This window comes from Crocodylus porosus, unplaced genomic scaffold, assembly GCF_001723895.1.
Source record: "Crocodylus porosus isolate Cpor-Errol unplaced genomic scaffold, CroPor_comp1, whole genome shotgun sequence".
Taxonomy (NCBI): domain Eukaryota; kingdom Metazoa; phylum Chordata; order Crocodylia; family Crocodylidae; genus Crocodylus; species Crocodylus porosus.
In genome coordinates, this window is record NW_017728947.1 from 58,541,451 (window position 1) to 58,559,862 (window position 18,412).

The following is an 18,412-nucleotide window of genomic DNA, read 5'->3' on the forward strand; positions in this document are numbered from 1 at the left end:
TACAAACTAGTCAGAGGGGACCAGCAGGCACTGGGGGAGTCCCTGTTCCCCCAAGCACTACCAGGAGTGACTAGGAATAACGGTCACAAACTGGCAGAGGGTAGGTTTAGGCTAGATATCAGGAGGCACTACTTCATGGTCAGGGCGGCTAGGACCTGGAACCAACTTCCAAGAGAAGTGGTGCTGGCTCCTACCCAGGGGGTCTTTAAGAGGAAGCTGGATGAACACCTTGTCAGGGTCGTTTGACCCCAGTACTCTTTCCTGCCATGGCAGGGGGTCGTACTCGATGATCTGCTCAGGTCCCTTCCAACCCTACGAACTGTGAAACTATGAAACTACACTGTCATCTGACTGAAGCAGTAAATGGTTCCAAGAATATAAAGCATAGAAAAATATCCAGTACAATATATGCCCATAAAAAACAGGCTGTATCATTTCAAACTAGGACAGACATAACATTTTTACACATACTTTGTAAAAGAAATATTAAATTTTTCGAAATGGCATTGCTTACTAGTCAGAACCCAGGATTCTGAGTCAAGCTGTCTTTATGTTAAATGTGCCACTACTACTGCTACTGACTCTCTGGATGAATTTGGACACGACATTTAATTTCTTCGTGATTTTCTTTCCTCATTTGAAAAAAAAATGTGCAACTACCTTTCTCACTGAGTAGATACTTACAGTTAGCTGCTCTGGAGAGATGTTGCAAGGACTAATAAATACTTGATATTATTATTCCAAATCTACAGTATTCAATTAAGCTGTTTTGGAGAAGTAGACTTTCCTTCGCACATATAGTCTGAAATTTGAAAAACAGGTGGAACTTAAAAATGTAAATTTTTTTCTTTGTCAAAGGAGTTAAAAACGCTGATGAAAAGCACCATAAATTATTGTCTTTAAGATTGAAACAAAAGCTATAGATGTTCACAAAATTATTCACTATCAGGTCCAGTTTTATGATTTGTGAGATTCCAGGCAAAAAGGATGTATCGGATGATTACCTTCTCTTTCCAGTCCCATTGTACAAGGAAAGATATCTGGTGGTGAACTGCATAAAGACATGCACATCCTATGTAATATTATTCAAAAAGGAGACTGAGCTAGTCTCTGTCCTGCAGTCAGTGCTGTTTTACATCCCATTCTTTGTCTCTCCTGTCTTTTTAGATGCTAAAATTGTCACAGGGGAACTACACAGAACAGACCCCGAGGGGCCAAGGGGAAGTCCCGGGACCCAAAACATGACAGGGAAGACGAGGGAAGCAAGAAATAAACAGTGATTCCCTTACCTGCAGCTGACGCCACGACAAGACTGGAAGAGGCGGCGGGACCTGCATGGCTGATTAGCTGTAGCTGTGTCTTTTTGAAACTGCCGCCAGCTGCGGTTAATCACGAATGGAGCTGGCGTGGGACAATAAAAAGCGATCAAAGGGAAGAAGAGTGGAGGGAATGCAGGAGCGGAGTTGCCATTGGAGGTGCCCTTGGAGCCCTGTTCAGAGGCGAGGAGGATCCTAACAAATCGCCACGAGGCAAGAGGCTACCCCGAGCCTGCTGGAGGGAGGACGCCAGCAGTGAGGCGGCGGTTGCCCGGATTCACAGTGGCAGAGCCAGGGGCAAAGAGCCAGGGACTCCAGATGAAGAGACCGACGGAGACAGCCCCGAGGACAGGGTGATGAGAGGTAACCCTGTAATCCAGGTGGGATCAGCATGGGTTTGGGAAGGCTCCCAGAGTCTACCCCGACAGGGAGCAGAGAGCTTAAGCAGTGAGAAGGGCTGCAGGAAGCAAGCTCCTACCAGGCTGAGTCGCTTGGCAAGGGACCGAGTCAGGTTGAATTGGAGGAACCAGTAGTAGTCCCATGCGGCACTCTGGAGGGATATCAGCTGGACAGAGGGGTGCCTTAGACAGGGTTAAGATGGGGAGGAATTCTCTGGGCCAGGGAGCCCCATCTTTGTTTGTAACCAGGGATTTTTACTGGTAGTGTTTCTTAATTTTTGTTGTTCTGTTTCCCACTTTTGGAGGGGTAGGGAGGAAGGTCATGGAGGGTCTCATAATCAGCTTGATTTGGGGTCAGGACAGATCTTCATATCTGTAGCAGAGTGCCCCTTTACATCACGAGATGAGGGTTGGGCCTGGAAACGACAGCATCTCAGTGAGGCTGGGTATTAGGGCGAGGTGTAGGGGAGGTTGGAGCCTCACAGAAGACCATCGCCCCAAGAGTCCCGACTCTGGATAGGCCCTAGTAGTCAACTCCACCACTGAAAGAACGAGCAAAGTCATGGCAGGTGAGATTGGGGTAAAGACTACCCCAGGGCAACATATCCGGGCTATACAACATCAGGGACGGAGCGACGGGCAAGCTTACACACCCAAAGCCAGGCAGCACATGATCGGATGTTTGAAGCCCACCGGGTGCAAAGATATTCAAGGCACTGTCGTGGGAAAAGGGATATCAATATTGACTAGAATCCTAAGGTTCTGCTGTAATACAAAATAAATTCATAACTAAATAAAACAAGACCATGGAGCTCCTACTTTTCTTGAAAGTCTCTGCAACATTTTCAGGTAGTGACATTCCCTTTCTCCTTTTTTTTTTTTTTTCATTTTGATTAAACACTAGATATTGATGGAATCAACTGCCATCATACCTATAGGCTGGGGGGTGACCTTCTCAGCAGCACTGAGGCAGAAAGAGATCTTGGAGTTGCCATTGACTCCAGGATGAACATGAGTCGTCAATGTGATGAAGTAGTTGGCAGAGCCAATCGCACCTTGTCGTGCATCCATAGGTGTTTCACAAACAGGTCACGAGAGGTAATTCTTCCTCTCTATGCGACACTGGTCAGCTGCAGCTGGAGTACTGTGTCCAGTTCTGGATGCCGCAGTTCAAGCGGGATGCGGAGATGGGCCACTCATCTGATTAGAGGTCTGCAGGGTAGGCCCTACAAGGACAGGCTAAGGGACCTCAACCTTTTCAGTCTTTCCAAGAGAAGGCTGAGGGGGGACCTTGTTGCTCTCCCCTTATGAATTTGTATGCCACCACATGAAGTAGGCGATGATCTGTTTACCAGGGCACCCCCTGGAACAACAAGGAACAATGTCCATAAGCTACTGGAGAGAAGGTTTAGACTGGAGATTAGAAAAAAGTTCTTCATGGTCAGGGTTGCCAAGATCTGAATGGGCTTCCAAGGGAGATGGTGCTTGCCACATCCTTAGGGGTCTTCAAGAGGAAACTGGACAGGTACCTGACTGGCTTCACATGACTCCGGGTTTGGTGACCCCTTTCTTGCCTGCCAGGGGCAGGGGGTCAGACTAGATGGCCCACTGAGGTCCCTTCTGACCCTAGAATCTATGAATCTGTGAAACAGGGGTTGGCAAAATACCCTACAGGCCAGATTTGGTCCACCAAGGGATTCTATCCAGCCTGCAGCAGGTCCCTCAGCCCTGCACAGCCCAGGTGTGGGGGGGGAGGGGGCCCAAGCTATGGCATGTACAGGGGTTCCTGCTGCCCTGGACACGTAGTAAGGTGTGGGCAGTGCAGCAGCTAGACTCCACTTCCTTGCAGGCCCCACAAAGGCAGCTGCTTCTGGCTGTCACCACTAGTGTCTCCACCGCTGCCAAACCTGGCCCCACTGCCCAGGCACTTCAGCCTGTCCACCTGTACCCACTACCAAGGACGCCAGATGGACTGGGCTGGCAGAGTCTCTGGGACCCCTGTAGGAAGGGTGTGCTTGGCCAGGCAGATGGGATGGGGCTACATGTGGGTGGGGAACTGTGTCGGGGAATGGGAAGGACAGGTGGTGGCCAGGGTCAGGGTCAGGATTGTAGGGTGGTAACAGCATGGGGCAGGGCTCAGGGCAAAGCTACAGTCCACTCCCCACATGTCCCTGCTGTGTGAACAGCAGATCGCAGCTCTGCCGTGGGCCCCAGAACTGGGTCAGATAGGATCAATTGCCACTCCTTCCCCCACCACGCCAAGCCAGGTCACCACCTCCCTCGCAACTGGCAGCAGCTCACCAAAATTCCTAAAGTGGCCCTGCAGCCAAAATAATTGTCCATCCCTGCTTTAAAAGGTATTCAGCATCCAACTGTGTTTTCTAGACACACTTGGGAATGTGGAATCCTTCTGAGAAACCCAGGCATTTCAAGATGTACATTTAGGTAGTCAGATAATAGTCATATTCTTTAGAACAGCTTATGGTAATATGGCCCCTCACTTTCTTCTCAACATGGAAGTAAATAAAATATTGCAATAGGCTCCATAATAGTTTTGTATTTGGACATTTACAGCAGGTGTGTGCTTAACTAAGAAAATATGATATGTGTACCAGGATAGTTTACACTTCTGAGTTTTATGTAATGTCTTCAGCTCATGACACTGGTTGAAGGTGTTTTCTGTATCATCTCGTCTTGCAATGTTTGAACACAATGTCAGACAGGTACAAATGGAACACGTTCAGGAAAATGTGTTCCCTGCAGCAGCCTGTCATGGTGTCCCAGAGTGCGAGCCTCTTCCCGAGGGGGCAAGTGGGGGTTAGGGGGTCTGCTGTGCGGGGGAGGCAGGGTGAGGAAAGCTGCTGTAGATGAATGGTAACAGTGGTGCTGGGGTAGGGCAGATGGCTCCCTCCGAGGCCCGGTGCCATCACTCACTGCAGTCCATAGCAGTGCTGACCCCTGCTTGCAGCCCCCCACCAGGAACAGACTCACGCTGTCCAGACATCAGGGCCCTGTCCCCTCGCCACTCCAGTGACAGGGCCAAGGGCACAGCCAGAGGCCATCTGGTAGGGCCCGTTAGGCAAGGGAGCAAGGAGGGGGGTTATTCCCCCTCCCTTCCATGTCTGGCAGAGCAGACAGGAGCAGGCTTATCTGGCCGCTTATCTTGCCCCATGCACAGAGCACCTTGGAGGTGGAGTACAGTGCCGGCTCTGCCCGCCTCCCGCCACCAGGCTGAGCTCCATGGGGCTGGTGGTGGTTGGAACAGGCAGCTCCATGGGGCTGGTGGTGGTTGGAACAGGCAGACCCCACTGCGATCCCCTGGGGACAGTGGGCCTAGAGGAGGGAATGACCCTGCTCCCTGCCTCCCGTGCCTCAGGGGCCATGCTGGCCAGCATTTTGCTGCAGCAGTGATGGGGGAGAGCGCCAGGCAGACCTCAGGCCATGTCCATGCTGGTAGGACAGGGAGCAAGGAATTAAACCCCACCCTGGCCAGTTCATCTCAGGCTACTGCTGGAGCTGGCCATGCCCCCCTGCTCCCCCCCGTCCAGCTTCCCTGCACCTGAGGGCTGCTCTAGCACCCCCCATCACTTAGCCTGAGCAACTGCAGGCATGTGCCTGCATTTCCTCAGTCCGGACAGAATGTCTGTACATTTGCGAAGTGACTCAATCTAGGCAGATTAGACTAACCTGAAAAGATTGAATCAATTCAGGCTCCGGCTATTTGAATGTCCGTCCCTTGCTTATGAGGGCCAGATCTGGTGAACAGAATTGGTCCATGTGCCCAAGCCAGTGCTATCCAGCATGTTGTCCCAGCCCCATGCAAGCTGGATCAGGTCCACTGTCCTGGCCCTGTGCACACCAGATCAGGCCCGCCACTCCAGTTCTGCATGCTGACCCAATCTGGCGCATGGGGCCCTGTCATCTGTCCTGCAGGGCTTGGAAATTTGGTGGCAGGGCAGTAGTGGCTTTGTTAATTGCCACTGCTCCCCTCTTCTTAAATTTCTGGATCTGTGGGGAGCCCCATGGACCAGATGTTTTGGCTCCATAGGCCACACCAGATCTGGCCTGTGGCCAGAGGTTGCACCACTGGGATGGAGGTTTGTTTTAAGTCTTGTTTCCCAGAAATCACAAGGTTTTAATTGGAAAAAGACTAAAAAAGGCTTTGTCTACACTAGGAAGGATTTGCTGGTATTCCATTCCTAATGAAATCATAATGATGCTTAAAAGCGGTTCGTTTCTCTGGAGGCCACTAAAATCACAGACACACACTCATTAGATGGCACAGAAGGTGTATTTGCAAATAGGGTCAGAGCAGAATCAAAAACTCAGATTACTCTGAACCCACCAAGGAATTTTGCAGGCTGTATTTATCTTTTTCCTCCTGGGCAGAAACAGGAACTCTTACAGCTCACTTCCGTTTCATACAAGCATACATGTGGTTACATCACTACATACATCGCATGTATATTATAATTAACTACTTAAGTATGCAGGGCGGAGAGGTAAATATGCATCAGCTAATTAAGCATGCTCAGAGAGTACTATAGGTCACCAAGAGTTTAAACACCCCCCCTTTCAAGGACACAGTCAGTTGAATTCCAGCTTCTGTAATCTGCATGAGAAAGGCTAGGGAGAAGCTGGGGGAGAGTCTGCGATTTAGTATAAGAAAAGCTGTGGCAAGGCTGGGCAAGGAAAAAAGTCCTTGGCAGTGTTTCTTGCTTATCAGGTGCAAGATGCAAGCTGTGCATTTCTAACAATATTCCATTTCTAACAATATTCCATTTCTAACAATAATATAGATTTATGATGTGATATCAAAGCGGTACTCAACTGCTGGCCTGAAGGCCAGATCCAGCCCATGGAATCATTAGGGCTGTGCAAAACAGCACCGTTCCACTTCAACATCTCTCTCAACGTTTCGACAGAACAGTGTTTCATTTTGAGTTTTGTTTAGTTTCGAAAGCACCGTTCTGTTTTGTTTCATCAAAACAATGCAGGCGGGAGGCTGCCGCTGCTGCCTGGCATCAGGGCTGGGAGCTGAGCCCAGTGAAGCAAGGCGGCGCACAGCCCCGGAGCTGCGTGCCTCCCTCTACTGGGCTCAGCACCCAGCAGCTCCCAGTCCCGTGGAGCTCATCCCAGTGGTGGGAGGTGGAGTGCAGTGCCGGCTCTCCCCACCTCCCGCCACCAAGCTGAGCTCCATGGAGCTGGTGGAGCGGATCAGGGGGCAGCCTGGCAGTGGGAGGCAGGGAGAGCCATGGCTATGCTCCCTGCTGAGCTGAGCCACATGAGGGTGCAGAGCTAGTTGGAGGCAGCTCTGGCTCTCCCCTACCTCCCAGCACCTGGCTGCTGCTTCAAAACTCGAAATGTTTCAAAACGTTTCAGCTGGCCTTGTTTCATTTGGAAGCTGTTTTGAAGCCCTTTATTTTGTTTCAATTTCACAGTTTAGAGCTTGAAATGAGTCCAAACAGCATCAAAACGAAGCAGCCGGCGAAACTTTGCACAGCCCTAGGAATCACGTCTTCTGGCCTGTCAGGTTCCCCCTGGGGGCAGAGATTTAGTGGCAGGGGAACTGTGGTAACTTTTGTGCTGATCCCGATGCCAAATGTCTGGATCCGTGACGAGCCACATGAACTGGATGGTGTGTTCCTGAGCACCAGGGACCAGGGCAGGGCCGGCCAGGCCCTGATTTGGGTGCACAGAGTTGGGCCAGGGTCAATGGGAGCACAGCTGGATCCAGCCCACGGCCTGGCCATGCCACCCACCCTGCACCACTGTGACAGCACATGCCAAGTGTCTAAACAGGATTACTTGTGTAACCAAAGGCCTTGTTTTGCTCACAGACCTGTGGCTACACTAGGACTTTTACTGGTGTAGATATGTGAGTAAACCTTTTAACAAGCAGAACGTGTAATATTGTGCGGATGGCAAGGGCATAAAGTATTATAGAGGCCACGCGGGAACTGAGCCAACCGGCCTGTGAGCGCTACGGGCCGTTAGAGTAAGGGAAGGTGGGGCGGTCTCCTAACAGGCGGTTGCAGCGATTTTCCCCCCGACTCGGCTGGGCTGGGAGCGGGGCCGCAACGGCAGGGGCGGGGCGGGGGGCATAGGAGGAATACGCCGTTTCTCGCCCCGCGCTTGTGAGGCAACCAGTAGGCTCCCCGGCGCTGGGACGCCGGTGGAAAACAGGGAAGATGAAGCAGCGCGGCCGAGCGGGGTGCGTCAGGGGCGCAGTTCCCGGAGCTGCAGCCAGAGGTCGCCCTGGCCCGGCCCGGCTCGGCCCGGCCCAGCATGCAGCGCGGCGCGGTTTGAATGGCGCAGGCTCGGCGGAGGGGAGGGCCACGCACAGCGCCTCCGCCTCCGCCTCGGCCCGGCCCGCAGCCGCGCGGGACCATGAGCAGTGGGTGAGTGCGGGAGTCGGTCCGGGCTGCGGGAGCCGCCATCTCCGCCCCCCGCCTCTCCGGGCGCTGCAGGGAGGGCGCTTCATTCCCTCGGGAAGGAGACCGGCCCCTCCTCGAGGCGGTGGCGGGCTCCCGTGTTTCTAAGCCCTGGTTTGGAGCTTCCGCTCTTCAGCGCAGCCCGGTGCGGCCTGGCCGCGCGGTCGCTCCCTGCCCCGGAGGCCGCGACGGCTCCCTTCTGCCCGCGCCTGCTCCGAGGGGACCGGAGAGGGCAGGGGCGCTCCCGGCCGCAGTGCGAGGCGCAGGCGCCCTCCTCAGAGCCGGTCGGCCGTCACCCTGCCTTGGTTGCCTCCGAGCAAAACAGCCGGGGCTAGTCTGCGCTAGCAAGTGCTTTCATGGAGCTGACAAAGGGCACCTGAGCCCGGGGAAGAGGTTCTCGCTGGGTATGCCATTGCAGTTGCCGAATGCCCAGCCCCTAGCTTCCTCATGGGGGCTTATTTGTTATGCCTTACTGGAGCGTGGGCCATGGCCCGCAAAGTCAAACTGGAAGCTTTCCTTAAGGAGGGGGTCTACTGAGAGTGTAACAGTTCTTTCTTTGTGACAAATTAAAGAAAAACAGGGACGGGGTGAGGGTAATAGGTTCAAAATGAGCACACCCAATAGGGCACCAAGCAAAGCGCCCTGGACAGCGCCCGCTGGCCCTTGAACAAGCCCATGAAGCCAGTGGACGCTGCCTGGTGGCCTGGAGATGTGAATGGACGGGAGATGGGAAAGCAGCCTCACAGTACCCTGGGGTCCTGCCAGCCAGAGTCTCCTTTCTTTTCAGACAGTTGGTTTGTTTTGCATGGGCAGGAAAGTGGTTGACCAGGAGGTCCTGGGATTTGGTGGGGCTGCAGAGGGGTGTGCATAAACAAAAAGGTTTAGGGGGTCATGCAACCTTGCTGCTGAGGTTCTGGAGGAGGCAGTGAAGGAGGTGTCACCTGGTGCACTCCAGGTAGGCGTGTGCCAGGGTCTTGATCTGTTCACAAAATGGGCATGTGTCAGGGGTGTCCATAAACCACTCTGAATGCAGGGTTGGAATCTGCTTTCTCAGGGTTGGAATCAAGTTAGCTTGCAAATTACTTGATCTGCTCTGTTTGCTTTCTTTGGCTCAAGCTGCTTGATTTAACTCTCCTCTTCTTCCCATCAACATACTGGTTTTAACCAGGCGGATTAAGACTCCTTAGAGACTGCAATCATCTTGCTAGTTCAAAAATAGTGAGTTAAAGATAGCTCTGTGTGCATCTGTTCTTATCATTTATTTATTTTTATTTTATAGCAGTATGGGCCTGGTAAGAGTTACCCTGTGAAATAAACAAATGGGAAATTAACAATCTGTTAAGTGCTACCACATGTTCCAAGTAAATTAACTGGGCCCAGAATAGGATAGAAAGAGGGTGTGTGTGTCCCCCTTTCTAATAGTTTAATTTTATCAAGCTTAGATGATCTTTGTAATAATCTGATGATCATCATCATAAGATGTTTAGGGGAGAAGGAAGTGTCAATAGTATCCTGATTTTAAAAGTAGTTTCTTATAAAGGCCGCTCACACACCTCTGTTTTGGAGTTGGCTCTGCTGGTGTTAATCTGTCTATAACGCTTCAGTTACAGGCTTTAATTCAATTTTAAGTAATCAGTTTAGATAATTTGACTTTTCACTGTGCCTTGTTTCATTTCTCCTCAACTTGGAGAGAGTTAAGTCAGTTTTACTTAAAAGCTTCTAGTGCTTCAGTGTTTGGCTTGCAAGAGTTGTTGTCAAGTATTTAATCTGGTTTTAAAGGTGTCTGTCATTTGGTTGTAATGAAGGGAGGAGCAGTGGAAATTGTCCTGGAAATACTTCAGTTAGTCTTGCGTACGTAAGATGTCCTGGTCACAAATACCCACATGTTGGTATTAACTTCTCTGCTTCATGTAATCTCAGCTATTTTTATACTTACACTCACATACATGTGTGCGAGCACACCTCCCTGTTTCTGAATTCTCATGCTCTGCCCCTTCTCCCTATATTAAGGAATTGAGTGCTCACCCTGTTCTGCAACTTCTTTTCACTGATGGGTAAATAAGAGGAAAAGCGCCTTTTCTTGCCTGCTGCAGAGAGGAGGACACAGACCAATGGCTTGAAGTTGCAGCAAAGTAAATTTAGATAGGATATCTGGGAAAACTTCTTCACTGTGTGAATAGTGAGGCCATAGAGTAGACTGCCTAGAGAAGTTGTGAACTCTCTATCACTGGAGGTGTTCAACAAGAGATTGGACAGCCACTGGCTGGGAAGATCTAGGTGTAGCTATGCCTGTTTTCTACCAGGGGTATTGTGTATGCTTCTGAGCTTTGCTGGTTGCTTCTGCACGCTCCCCTCCACCCACCCCCCTTTTTTATGTCAAGGTGTTTTTAAGCCTCCCCAGAGACACTGGAGTTGGCTATACCTAAGGCTGAGGACTTCAACTGGGGTGTGTTGATTCTCCTGCTAGGAGTGAAGCTGGAGGTTCCTGGCTAGTGGGTCTTGCTCCTCTGCTCAGGGTCAGACTGCTTGTCTTATTTGGGGTCAAGAAGGAATTCTATCCTTTGGTCAGACTGGCAGACTGTGGAGGTTGCTATGGTTCTCCTGCCTTACCTGAGGCAAGTTAAGGTGTTAGGTCTATGTTGCATCAAGGATGCAGGTAGTCTTATAAAGAGACTAGATTATGGCTGTATGGGCTGGTTTGGATAGGGATTATGTTGCCTCAGGCAAGAGTTGAACTAGAGGTACCTTCCAGCCCTAGTTTTCTGTGACTCAGCCTTTTGTGTGGGGCTACTTGCCCACATTAGCAGGTCTTTCATGTGGACAAGTTTGGTTCTTGCTCCCTGTCTATTAGGAAAAGCAGCAGAGGGCTCTAGCTTTTCTTTCACTTCCCTTTCCCTGCTTTTCTTGAAGAATGCATTGCATAAGTGTCATTGTTTTTCCTTGCTGCTTTCCTCTTGTCCTGGAAACCATCTGAAGCTTTTGCCATCTTGTTTTTTCTCCCCCCCTTTTTTTTTCATTCTTTTTCAAGGAAAGAGCACACAAGTAACTCATGGTTGATTCTGTTTACTGTGTTCTGCTTAAGCCACTTGTTGGTTCAGCTAAAGTGGCTTTAATATGTTTTAGCTCCTTTAAAATGTTTTGCTCCATCAACATATCATATGTGAGGGGAAAGTGAGTTCTTAAATTTCCTGTACCTCTGATGTGAAGCAAGGGTATTTGCGAAATACTTCTCTTGAAGTTTTTGCCAGTTTCCTGCTACAAGCAGTCTGTTTCTGGTGTAGAGATCAGTTTAGGCTACTTGGGGGGTGGGACCCATGCCTCACGCACACCCCCACCCTGCCCCACACACTGAGGGACTGGGGTCTGGGTGTGGGGGTAGCGGGTTGGGAATAAGGGGCACTGGGTGTGGACTGGCCGTTGATGTTGAATATTGAGTCCTGGTACAAAAAAGGTTGAGAACCACTGATCTAGGGTGTGGAATGATCCAGCTTGGACCTGGCCACCTCTGCTGGCACCTGGCTGCAGTGGCATATGGACAGAGCTCCCCCCAGGTTGAAGCTCCTGGTGCCTAGCTGTGGCCAGATCTCTGAAGGCTCTGCAGCCCTTGGCCATAGGATTGCTGACTCCTGCTTTACAGACATTCATAGCAGAAAGGAGTGATTTTAATTGCCAGTTTAGTCATAATTTAAATTGGCAAATAGGCAGCTCTGCTTTAAATTACTGATTTTAATTTGTAGTTTTATTCTTCAGTTCTTTTAGTAAATAAAAGTTGATTCCCATTGGTTGATAACAATTAAGATATGTTAACTTGTACTTAAACTTGGTTTGCTTTCTGTTAAGCAGAAGAATGCATCCTCCATGCCCAAATTTACAAGTACATTTACTTGAGTTTTTAGGTCTCACTTTTTTTGTTAGACTAGTCTTGCATGGTATAGATTTTTTTTCATGGCCTTCATCAAGCTGCATTTGACTGGAAAGCAGAATTCATTGATGTTTTTCAATTTGTACCCTTCAAGTTTTAATTTATACCTTTAATCAAAACATCCTGCATTTAAAGCTAACGTATTAAATGTAGTACTGTCAACAGTTATGAGCTAGTAACTTCTAGGTGCTATAATAAGGACTGGAAGGGGCTCCAGGGTCAAGTCCAGTCCCTGCTTGTGACACGAAAGAGATTATATGACGTGACTGCCTAAGTTGAACAGTCTCAAGATAGAACTTGAACATAGAATTGCTCTTGCTTTCCCAGATTCTGACAATGGTCAAACCTTTTAATTTCTACTCCTAAACTTGTTCACAGCGTGCATAATACAGTATTACATATTCATTTGTTCTGCATCAATATTGTCTTTTAAATAGCATTTTTTCCTGGTGTTAACCCCTTAGTTGTATTTAGAAAGCAGTATTTCCTCTTGGTGTTTGAGACCTAACTTTTTTTCTTTGTACATTCCCCCGGTCATCCTAGTAGCCCTTTTCTATACCTGTTCAAGTTTGAATTCAGCTTTCTTGAACATGAGGAACCAGCATTTATATGCAGTTCTCACAGGACATCTCTCTTCAGTGTCTTGTACGATTACATTCATGCTTACCCAGCTCTACAGGATATACCTCACGTAATACATTTTAGGATTGCATTTGCCTTTATCATACCTGTGTCATTTTGGTAGGTCATAGTTATCCTGGAATTGACAGCTCCACCCTGGTGTTTTTTCTCTTCTGCCGTTTCCAGTGAGTGAGCTGCTAGTTCATAGCATGCATTCTTTTTAGTCTCTGAATGTATGACTATGCATGTCATAGTATCAAACATCCCATTTTTATTTTTTTATTCTTCAAGATAATCCAGTTTTTCTTTTATGATATTATTATTATTATTATTCTCTTTTGTATTGGCAATGTTTGATTAATTTGTCATTACCAAACTTTATTACTGTGCTCCTATGTCATGTACAAAGATCATTAATGAAAATATTAAATCAGACTGGTCCAAAAACTAATTCTAGAGAACTGCACTATTATATTCTCTCTAATCGAGTGCCTTCTTTAATCACTTTCTTGCCAACCTTACAGTTCTTGCAGTAATCCACATTCTTTCAACTTAATTTGTTTTCCTTGTTGTGATGCAACGTATGCTTTATTGAAGCCTGGATAGATTTGATCCATTTCCCTTGTCTACAAAACAAACAGTTATTACATTAAAGAGAGACTCTGCCAGACTAATCAGCCTCTACCTTTGGTAAACCTATATCCTTCAAGATCTGAGAACTAGTAGTTCTCATCTTCACACACAAATCTTTCATTCATGCAAATAAAAATGAGCTATTTCAACTCCCAGTTGGCTTTACAGTTTAGAGTAAAATGAATTAATCAGATAAAGGAAACTATTTTTCTCTGTACCTTCCAAAGAAGCAACTGCTTTCTGAAGCTGCTTTTCTACAAAATGATTCCAGGCACTCGGCCATTGATGTCCTTCAGCTCAGTGGTTTGGCTTTCTTTAAACTTCAGCAACAAACGTATACCGTTTGAATGTTTTATTTAGTTGAAATTGTTATAATAATAACTTATAGCATATGTTTTCCTTCAGTGTATGTTGTAATAATTTTACATTTTAACAAATATAAAAGAAAACTGATTTATCCACTCTGGCTCCTGTGGGCAGAGAGGACCACAGTCTTTACCAGAGTTGTGGCTTGTGGTTTCAGGAAAAACTTGCATCACTGGTAGGATGTACCAGCTTCCTTCCTTCCTTCTAATACTGCTCATCAGTGAATCATAGTGACTTGCATGGCATCTCTCTGACAAGTTGCAGTTTAAGGTAAACTACTGCCAATATGCTTGTTTTTTTTTCTAGGCCAGCTAGCTTAGCCAATTAAATAACACCTTTCAATCCCAATGTCTATATAGTAGTTACCCAAGAAAAAGTGTTTTAAACACGTTTGCAATAAAATGCAAGCAACCCTGTACCTAATATAACACAACTGTGATGTCCTCAAAAAATCTGTGTTGTTGCACCCCTAGCATTCAGTAAAGCTATCAAGTCAGTTGAGGAAGGGGGAGATGGAGGGAAAGCATCTCTCTCTCTTTAAGCCAAGGCAAAAGTAGTGTTTAGTGTAGTTGGTAGAGGACTGGTGTCTCAGCAGTGGAGAATAGGGTGAGATGTATGAAACTTCCTCTTCTTTCTATCTTTTATTTATTTATTTTTAAATTCATCAGTATATGAGCTTTCAAGTTTCTCTAAGAGAATTCCAGGCTGATTTAGCAATTTTGGGGTGCGGGGGAATGTAGTTTACCTTTGTCATCCCAAACACAGTTTAGTTCAGATAGAGTAGTTAGCAGTGTTAGACTAAAGTCAGGCAGAAAGCAGGGCACAGTGACACTAATGAATTCAGAGAGGCTTAAGCTTTAAGAAGCAACAACTTGCTTTGTCAGATGGCTCAGTAGGGACATTCTAGACAATATCATTAATCTACATGTAGCTATTTGAAGTAGTGATTTTGTTTGGAAAGCATTTTTTTTTATACTTGAAGAGTTAAAACAATATACATTCTCTTACAAGAATGTAGACAGACCTCTGTCTTATGGGGTGGAGGGGTGTTGTTTTTTACACCATGCTAGCTACTGCATTTTTAAATCCCTACTCATGCTAGCAAAAGCACCAGTCTTTATGCAGTAAACCAGGACTGCCCAACTGGTGGCCCATGGGCTGCAAGGGGTTCATTTGCAGCCCCTGGACTCCCATCCCCCTGGACCAGAGACCCCAGCTGCTGCTGCCACTCTCCCCATCTCTACAGCTGCAGTAGCAGCTGGGATATCTGGTGTTCTCCCTCCTTCTGCCTTGACTTCTGCTCTTGCCCCAAAAGCAGTGGGGCATGACAAAGACTAGAATAGTGGGGAAATCTGTAGCCAGGGAGCAGAGGGTGGGGGCAACTGCATGTTGGGGTAGGGGTGTCTGGAGCCCAAGCGGATGTGGCCTCTGTGTTATGCAGCCCCTGGCTGCTTAGTTTGAACAGTGGCATGTTATGCAAATAGCTTTAGATTGATATTTTATTGGATAACTGCTTATGCAGCTCTTAGGTGTTCACACCAGGATTTCCAGGCCCTGGTTGGATTTGGCCTAAGAAGATTTCAGAACCAAAAATCTGGAAATTCTGCCATGACTGCTGTGGTAACCTAGATACCCGCCCACCCCCACGCACACTTCTCCATCCTCTAGCTCAGGAGTGTTCAACCTGTGGCCTGTAAGTCAGATATGGCCCCTAGTATCATGTCATCTGGCCTGTGGGGCCAACACTGTGAGCATCACTGCCTTATCTGACTGCAGAGTTGGAAACACTGAAAGCCGTGTGCCTGCAGCTCTGGGCTAGACCTATAGGTTAACCCAGAGCTAGGAGCCTTGAGATAAGATGCACTCTGCCCAGTGTGGCCCTCTGAAATAGTCGACCAGGAATCCAGTCAGGATTGGGGAAAAGTATGAATCCATAGCATTTCAAGTGAAGTATTTTGGGTTCAGTAGGATCCACCTAGTGGTATTTGTTGCTGTCTTCTGAAGAAGGGAATGTTAAGAGAAAACTTATCATACATGGGGGCTGCTTGACACAATTAGCATGAGCTGTTAAGCTGCTGATGCCTAACTGGGTACCAGACCATTTCCCCAGGGCAACAAAATAATGAAGATTATGACTGGGAACAAAGTATACAATGTAGCCAACTAGCATTGCATCTTTAAGTCTTTTCAGTTGCAGTAAGTTAAGAGATGGCCATTACCAATTAACTTGCCTGGAAGTCAGAAACTTATCCACACTGTGGAATTCGTAGGTTTGGTCTTTGCTACGAAGTTTTCTGGCATAGCTATGCTGATAGAGATGTAAAGAGAGGTTTTGGTATTTTTTTTACTTGAGTTTTAGTATGACTATAAAAGCCATCGTGATACCGTAAGAATCTTAAGGAATATGTAAAGCTGTGACCTGACCTTGGTTACATGATTATACCTGTGTACAGGTACGGTATGGGTAGGGATCTAACTGAAATCAACTGGTCAATTTTGCAAGCAAATTGCAGGGCCAGCAGTCAGTTTCATGGGTGGAACTGGTCCGTCCCCCCATCCCATCCCCCCCCCCCAAATGACAGGCCTCCGATTGATCAAAGGGCCCCGGTGGCCCTACCCTTCGCTGCTGAGTGGCTGTGAGGGGCATGAGTGTTAACTGTCTTGCTGTTTCAACAGCTCTTCTCCTTTCTCCCCATGGTGGACTGCACAGCTGTGCAGCTGTGGCCATGAGAACAGCTGGATCCTGTGGCTTGAAGAAACAGCCAGCATTTTATTTTCAATAAGTTGTTGCTGGGGGGCTTTTTCATTTTTGTTTTTCCAGGAAACTTACTAAAAGCACAGAGCCCACGTTTTTTGGTGGAGCTTGCCTGAAATCATGGTTTTCACGCAATCATGATTTTGGCATGTCCCTACATATGGGCTTGTCCTTGCCCATAAAGAAATATGTTATACCAGTATTACTAACACTGTAGTGGGGGTACTTAACTCTGTCTGTATAGTTAAGTGGTATAACTAGTACACCTCTTTCATGTTGTTAGCTGACCAGATTGTAGTTTTATACACGTTAGCGTGTCTTTTAAGGGACACTGAGAGGACTTTTCAGTTGTATTAAACTAGCTTGGATTCAAAAAACACACCCTCTTAACTATCAACACAGGCCTGAGATGATACGCAGCATTCCTTACATGTATGATTCTTCCAAGGGTGCCATAGCACCTAACCCATGTGCCACGAGGAAAGCAATCCTTCCTCCTTCTGCTCAGTACAGGCACCCCCGGTGTACTGCAGACAAACAGCCTCCATCCTGGCTGCCCCTGAGCAGTGTGCTCTGCTGTGCATATGCATGGACGGACATGAGTTGCACTTTTCTGCTTAGTTATTCCCCTGATGCTCCCATGCTCCTAGGGCTGGCAGGAGGTGCCATGGATGCATTTGGTTCTGGTCACCAGCATACAAGTTGCTAGAGGAGCAGCTGTGGTGTTGAGAGCCACACTTGCCTCTTCAGATATGCACCAGGGGCTAAAGTGGGGCCAGAATAGGGGCAGAGTAGGACCTTACATGGTACCATTGGAAAACTTAAATTCCAGTTTAATTTGTTTGCCCTAAGGTTCCAAAAAGTAATAGAGGGTTGGTGTGTAACATCACAGTTGAGAACCACTGCCATATATTATCCTAGCAGGCTCAACTTGTTCTTTTCATTTCTTTTTTTATTGAGTACATTTTTTATCAGATAAGGAAGACTTTCTTTTGCGTCCAAAACACAATTGTGATTAGAACTTAGCAAAGTAAGTATTCTTAATAGCAACTATATTCTCACCCACTGTTACTTGCAGATGTATTTTTTAGAGACTAAGGAAGCCATAAGCTGGGATGTGGAATGAATGAAGAGAATGTTACCCTGCAGCAAAGGCTAGGTCACCGGGTCCAGATTTGTGGAATCTGGTTTTGTCTTCGTAGTGTGTTTTCCTAAATGACCCTCCCCTTCCATCACAAGGCAGTGCAGAAAGCAGTAATACCTTGTGGTGATTTTGTGGATTTATAGTTGGAGCCCTAGATGGCAGGCATGGGCAACAACAGTACACAAACATTGGCTCTCCTTCTATGCCCTTTGTTTCCAGTGACTCTTGAGTCTTGATTTAGACTGAACTCTCATCCCAATTCCTACTGATCTGAATCCTAAACATTGTTGTGTGAAGACTTAACTCTGATATCAGAGGTAAAGAATAGTATGGGATATATGGTTGTTGACAGGCACCTTTAATTCTATGGCAAACTATGAGAAAACAAGATTAATTTGCATGCAAGTTTACTGTCAAAAACAGCAGGCAACTTTAAAATGATGGGAAAAGGAAGAATGCATGTTAAAATTTGTGCTTCTTCCCCACAGCCAGTGGTAAGCAATGATGCCAAAGCAAATTTATCTAGATGGTAGAAAACTTTAAGGCACACTGAAATTTACTTCAAATTCCTTTAAAAACAAAGAGAGAAAAGATTCCTATAAACAAAGGATAGAAATCTTCCCATCAGTTAACAAGACAGAGGAATATATTTCATTACTGTTTTAGTAACCATGCTTGTAATGGTAATAGGGCAAATTGTTCTGACACAAATGTAACTTTTTGACTTGTGTAAAAGCTGCTATGAGACTCATTTCAAGAAGGCAGTTGGCTAAAAGCCCATAACTTAGACTTAGGTTTGTGTTGGTGTAAAGCAAAAGATAAA

General features: G+C 47.1%; 1 protein-coding gene across 3 annotated transcripts in view; it reads left to right on the forward strand.

Annotated features, from left to right (window-relative positions):
* Positions 1-8,007: 8,007 nt before the first annotated feature.
* Positions 8,008-18,412, forward strand: part of KATNBL1 (katanin regulatory subunit B1 like 1) — a 30,426-nt gene continuing 20,021 nt past the window's right edge. For 2 of the 3 annotated variants that reach the window (XM_019551913.1, XM_019551912.1), the window contains exon 1: positions 8,009-8,115. The gene's annotated coding sequence lies outside the window, so the exon portion shown is untranslated. Of the gene's footprint in view, positions 8,116-18,412 lie in introns of all 3 variants that reach the window. The other variant, XM_019551911.1, reaches the window with a different exon arrangement.